The sequence below is a fragment of the Mesoplodon bidens genome (assembly GCF_964165515.1).
Source record: "Mesoplodon bidens genome assembly, contig: HAP1_SCAFFOLD_97, whole genome shotgun sequence".
Taxonomy (NCBI): domain Eukaryota; kingdom Metazoa; phylum Chordata; class Mammalia; order Artiodactyla; family Ziphiidae; genus Mesoplodon; species Mesoplodon bidens.
The window spans coordinates 1,112,879-1,119,234 of record NW_027672422.1 but is presented as its reverse complement, the minus strand read 5'-3'; positions in this window follow the sequence as shown (position 1 = coordinate 1,119,234).

The following is a 6,356-nucleotide window of genomic DNA, read 5'->3' as shown; positions in this document are numbered from 1 at the left end:
GGAAGCTGGTGGTAAGGGTGCTGCTACCTGTCTGTCACCCTGGGGGTTCACCCTGCGTGAATACATATGCAAATAGCCGCCAACGTGGAGCACTTACCACGTGTCAGGGATCTCGCAGGGATTACCTTATACAATCTTCCCAGTCACTCCCTTTAATGAGTGCCATTATCCTCCCACTTTGAGGATGAGGAAACTGAGGCTCAGCGAGGTGATGCGGCCTGCCCATGACCGCCTGGGGGTCCAGGTCTGTCTGGACCACAGCTGGAGCTCCCAGTGCCAGGCTTGGAGCGGGGCGGTGGGGCTGGGGCAGGATGGGTGGAAACCCCCGGCCGCGTGGGTGCCCAGTGAGGGGACGAGTGCAAGAGGGTGAAGGGCGTGGGGGCGGCTCACCTTGACGATGAGCGAGCGGGTTCTGAAACATGGAATCCCGCACGACCCCCAGCCTCTCATTCTCCATGGCCGGTTGGATGTCGGCCACGGTCAGGGGCCGCCGCGGGGGCAGGCAGATCTGGCTGACGGTGTGGCGCACCGGCTGCTTCTTCTTCCGTCGCGTGAGGTCGTGGCAGGAGGTCCTGGCCTCTGGCATCCTGGGGATCGTGGCGAGTCGACCAGCCGGCTGGATCGAGCGGCCTTCCCAGGTGGGGGGCTGGTGCGGAACTCGGAGGGGCCCTCCGCCGGTCCCGGGACATACCACCCGGACGCCGGGGTGGACACCAGACGCCGGGCTCCCTCCGGAGCGAGGCACGCCCACCTCGCGCCGCCCCCTCGTTGCAAGGAGCACTAAGACCTACAAAAGCCCCTCTGGCTCCTGAGAGCGCCTTCTGGGCTCTGCGCTGTGGATTCGAAAAGGAGAGAAAATCACGACCACCCCTTGAGGAAGAATGGAACCGTCCGTTTCCATGGTGACAGGAGACCAATGGCACTGGAACAGGGCTGGTCGATTTATTTTCAGGAAACTTTTTGGCGGCCACCTAAGTGGACGTGTTTTGAGTTTTCTTAAGTAGACCTGAGAAAAACCCAAGAATCACCACTGGGCTGTGTTAAAAGCGACGGAGTTCTAGAAGGCCAGCTACACTTGACTTCCAAGTCAAAGACACATACACCCCCCCACTCACCACGACCCCTCTCGCCGCCCCTTCCCACTTCTCCCAGCGACACACACACACACACACACACACACACACACACACACACACAGCCCGGGGCGGAGCATTACGTGTTTCAGAATGAAATAGAAATCCGCATGCCAAGCCTGATGTTACTGCTAAACCACTGTGTGATCTCAAATTAGTCACCTTTTGGGTCCTCGGTATTTTCTTCTGTGACATGTGTAGGGGGGGAAAGTCTAGAGTTGAATGAAATCAATGGTACCCAACTTTGTGCAACAGAAAAAAGGGAAGTTGAAAAATACAGCTTCACTGAATCAGAATATCTGGAAATGGGATCTGAGAATCTGTATTTTAATCCTTCTTCCCCTTTGGATTTTTTTTTTTTAAGTTCAAAGCTATGGAAACTTTGAAAGAAGAGTACAAGGAAAACCCATATAGACTTCACCTAGATTGACTGGTCCTTAGTATTTGCCACGTTTACTTTCTGTGTGTGTGTGTGAACATGCACACACACACACTGCTAAACCATTTTGAAAAGATCTGCAGACAGCATCATATCTGGCCCTAAATACATGTACCTGCCAAGAACAAGGACAGTCTCACACAGAACTACAATGCTATTATGTCTATGGATTTCAATGTCACAATAATGGTGCCTGGTATGCAGTCTGTATGCAAAGTGGGAAATCTGCACTTTTAAGAGCTTCCCGAGTGATTGGTGCAGTGTTTTGGGAACCACTAGCCTGGATGATCCCTAGTCTGCCTTCTAGTTCCAGCCTTTAGTGCCGTCATTCACCCATCATTATCATCTTCATTAAATGTGCAAATATCCACAAGGCTCTGGGTAAAGGGTTCACCACAGAGAAGTTGCACAGACAACAAACCTTCACTGCATGGCCTTGCACAGCAACAGTGGACAACACCAGCACTGCCTTTCCAGAGCAAATCAGACAGACTTCTGACTGTCCATCCAAGGCCTGAAGAGGCCCTTGGGTGGTGACAGGTGTATGATGTACGCTTTATGGTTTCTATAGTCTGCTTCACTTTCAGACTTTCACATAAGTGCGTGTTGTGCACTTTTTAATCAAAGCTGCTTGGCAGCTCACACAGAGGAAGTCAGGTGGTGCAGCAAGGCGCAGGATACTGCAGTAGTAGGAAGATCACAGGTTTGAATCCTAGCTGGGGCCACATAAGTTCCCCAGTGACAAGTTACATGAAGCCCTAGTTTTCTCATCCACAAAGTAAGGCTGATATTACCTAATAAAGATTTCCTAAAACAGGGGGTTGTTATAGGATTCCATGAGAAATCTCTTTGCTGGTGTGATTGTCTTCACTATGCAGTAAGACTAAAAGTTTGGGTGGCATGTATACTGGCCTCGACTTGATGGCCTGCTTAAAGCTTTACTTTTAATCATAAGCTAAGTTTCTTCAGGACTCAGTGGAAATGGGAGAATCGGAATAGATCTTCAAGGTTTCTTCTACCTCTAACCTCCACCTAAGTTCAATATGCATTAGACTCCACACCGCTGACCCCCTGCCATCCCCTGACTTCACCCCTTACCTCTGTCCCCGTCACTCACGGTTCTCCCGCTACCCTGGCCTTCTTTCAGTTCCTGCAGCAACCAAGTTCAGGGCCCCTAGATTTGCTCCCAGCCTGGAACACTCTTCCATCGATTTTTGTTCACCCTTTTCATTTAGAACTCAACTGTCACTCGTCCAAGGGCCTTCCTTACTATCTAACCTAGCTCTCACTGTCCCTAGTCGCTCCCTATCACATTACTCTGATCTATTTTCCTTAGAGGATAATCTGAAATTATCTTGGTTGATTAGTTTGTTTTCTGTCTTCCTCAGGTTAGCCCTCAGCATCTTGTTCACTCCTAGACTGCAGACGGACCTCAGCAAAAAAAACTGTTGAATAAATGGCATGCATGCACGAATAAGCAAGTCGGCGGAAGGGCTCTGTCCCACTTTCTTAGTTTTAGGATCCCGCTCTACCCTGTCCCACCCCACTCGCAACAAGCCCGGGAGCAAATTGGGCAGAAAACGACGCGAGTCACAGCCCCACAGCCAGCGAGCTGCTACGGCAGGGCGATGCCGAAGGGGGCGGGCCGGAAGTGACACACCCACTTCCGCTTTCGCCACACCAGCACTTCCGGATTGGAAGGCAGGTGGCCACGCGTTCGGAAGGTAAGTGAAAGCGCCTTATAGTTGCTCCGGCTTTTTTCCCAGTTGGCGTGTCTGAGCCGAGAGGTGTGTGGCTGCTGTCTTCACCTCCCCGGAGGCCCGCCTTTGGCCCAGGTCCCCAGGGATGAGGGTGGCGCCTGTTTTCTCCGCAGCCGCTCCAGGCCCCTCCACTCGGGAACCTCTCGTTCGTTCCTCCCTCTCAGCCCCGGAACGCCCACCTCGGGGCAGAGCAGGGTCTCCAGGGCACCCCAAAGTGGGGAGGGGATCGGGACCAGGCTTGGGCACGTCCCTGAAAGGCGGGAAGTGGTATGTTCCGAATAAGTGTGAGTAAATGTATATCCATACATATCGAATGCCGGGGAATCATTTGGGAGCCAGACGGACGAGAAGATCCCAGCCCTTAGGAGGCCGGTTCTGTCCCAACGGAGCGAAGTGCAGTAGGCAAGCAGCTGGATTGTTGAGAAACATTGTAACGAGAAGGCGGGACCCAGAAGTGATGAGAGAAAGTGAGTTTCAAACTTAGACCAGTTATAGCGCAGAAAGGTAACGGAGGAAAGGCATTCCTGGGGAAATGAGATGCTTTTGTAAAGTCCCTGATAACGAGAAGGATCACGGTGTATTCTGGGAACGGAAAGAAGACAGGATGTCTGAAACCCAGGGAGAAATGAGCGGTGGAGGGGTAGGCATGGACTAGACTAGCTCATGAAGGGCATGGTAGGTCTGTAAGGATTTGGAACTTTATTTTAAGAATAATGGAGGGACTTCCCTGGTGGTGCAATGGTTAAGAATCCACCTGCCGGTGTAGGGGACACGGGTCCGAGCCCTGGCCCGGGAAGATCCCACATGCCTCAGAACAGCTAAGCCTGTGCACCACAACTACTGAAGCCTGCGCTCCTAGAGCCCGTGCTCTGCCACAGGAGAAGCCATGGCAATGAGAAGCCTGCACACCACAATGAAGAGTAGCCCCCGCTCGCGGCAACTAGAGAAAGCCCACAGACAGCAACGAAGCCCCAGCACAGCCAAAAATAAATAAAATAAAATAAATAAACTTACAAAGAATAATGGAGAAGCCATAAGAAGGTTTTAGTGGGACGTGACTATATATTTAAAACGTGGTGCTGAGTTCAAGAGACCAGAAGGAGAAGCATAGAAGGTATTTACAAAAAGAAAGAAAGAAACTAATGGAAGGTAAAAATACTAAAAGGAATTATCTGCTCTGTTCATTGTTATTGAGAGATCCTGAGGGAATTCCCTGGTGGTCCATTGGTTAGGACTCTGTGCTTCCACTGCAGGGGGCACGGGTTCGATCCCTGGTCAGGGAACTAAGATTCCGCCAAGCCACGTGGTGCAGCCAAAGAGAGAGAGAGAGAGAGAGAGAATCCTGAAAGATGGGCCAGGAAAGTATCTCTTGAATTTAGTGGCTCTAAGGTCATAGGCACTCTAACTGGAGCAGTCTCAGGGGGCGTGTCTTGGAGATGGAAGCTGCAAAGAAGTGGGTTAAGAAGGGGTTTCTGTGCATCTCTGGGTGACACCAGGGAGGAAGGCCTTAACCAAAGCTCCTGTTGCCTCCGTTGGAGGTGAGATCCTGAGGCTGGTAGTTTTGGCTTATAGGTATCAGTCCATATGTTTGTTATTCCCCATCCTTCCAGCTAGACAATTCTTATAGCTTCTTGACTACCGAGGAGAAAGTAGGTACCTTCTGGTAGAAAAGGTGCTTAAGCATTCAGACTTGAAAGACCACTGACACAGAGAGGTCTCCAGGATCTGTTGTTAAGTGAAAATAGCAAAATGCAGATCAGAATATACAGATGCTGCCTTCTCTGTGAGAAAGGAGGGAAAATAAGGACAGATTATTTTGATGTTTGAACCATGTAAACGTATTACCTTTAGTATTACTTTTAGTCGCAGAGAAATAAAATCTTAAAAATTGAAACCCAGAAGCAATACGGAGCAAGGAGAGTTGTAAGATGTGTTTGTAAAATTATATTTTTAACCATGTCTTTTGTGAAGTACATTTCTATTCCTGTACTTAAACTCCAGGATGCACGTGCTCTGTATAAGAATTGACATTGGAGCCTTATTAAACTTCATTCCAACTTATTGCAGAACTTGGACATTTTGTTGGACACTAACAAGGCCCATTCAGCCTCTTTCTCAAAGATGCGATCTACTAGTTTGAGGTCAGTGGATACTTGATGGTCCCGCTCTGAACCACAGCTGGGCTAAATGCTACAAAAGAAAAATAGTTTGCTATGAAAGTATAGCATTTGGGGAATGGACCAAGCTCAAAGGGTCAGGAAAGGTTTCTTTCTTTTCTCTCTCTCTCTCTCTTTTTGGTAAATACTTGAAACAGTATGTTTACATCCTTCAGTTGCTTGTTTTTACGCTTGTATTTTTTAAAAATAAATTTATTGATCCATTTATGGCTGTGTGGGGTCGACGTTGCTGCCCGCAGGCTTTCTCTAGTTGCAGCGAGCGGGGGGTTACTCTTTGTTGTGGAGCATGGGCTCTAAAGCAGAGGCTCAGTAGTTGTAGTGCAAGGGCTTAGTTGCTCTGTGGCATGTGGCATCTTCCTGGACTAGGGCTCGAAACCGTGTCCCCTGCACTGGCAGGTGGATTCTTAACCACTGCGCCACCAGGGAAGTCCTTAACGCTTATTTTTCAGTGAAAGGAGTCTGTATTCTTTTTCTGCCCCTTGCTTTTTAGAAAGTGAACTTTTTCAGTTCACTTTAAAAGAGTAGACAAATAAGAGTAGACAAAAATATAGCAAATACCCCTGTACTCATTACTCCAGTTAAGAAATAAAAGATTGAAGATATAAGAGTAACTGGCTCTCTACTTGTCCCTAATCCCTGAATTTACCAGTTATATTCCCCATGCTCTATTCATAGTTTTACTACATATGTATCCATTCAGAAAAGATACATGAAACGATTTTGTGTTTTGAATGTAACATACATGGCATCATAATGTATGTATTCTCTTAACTCAATATACACGTCATCATAACATTTATATTGTCTTAACTCAGGATGCATGGTATCATAATGTTTATATTCTTTT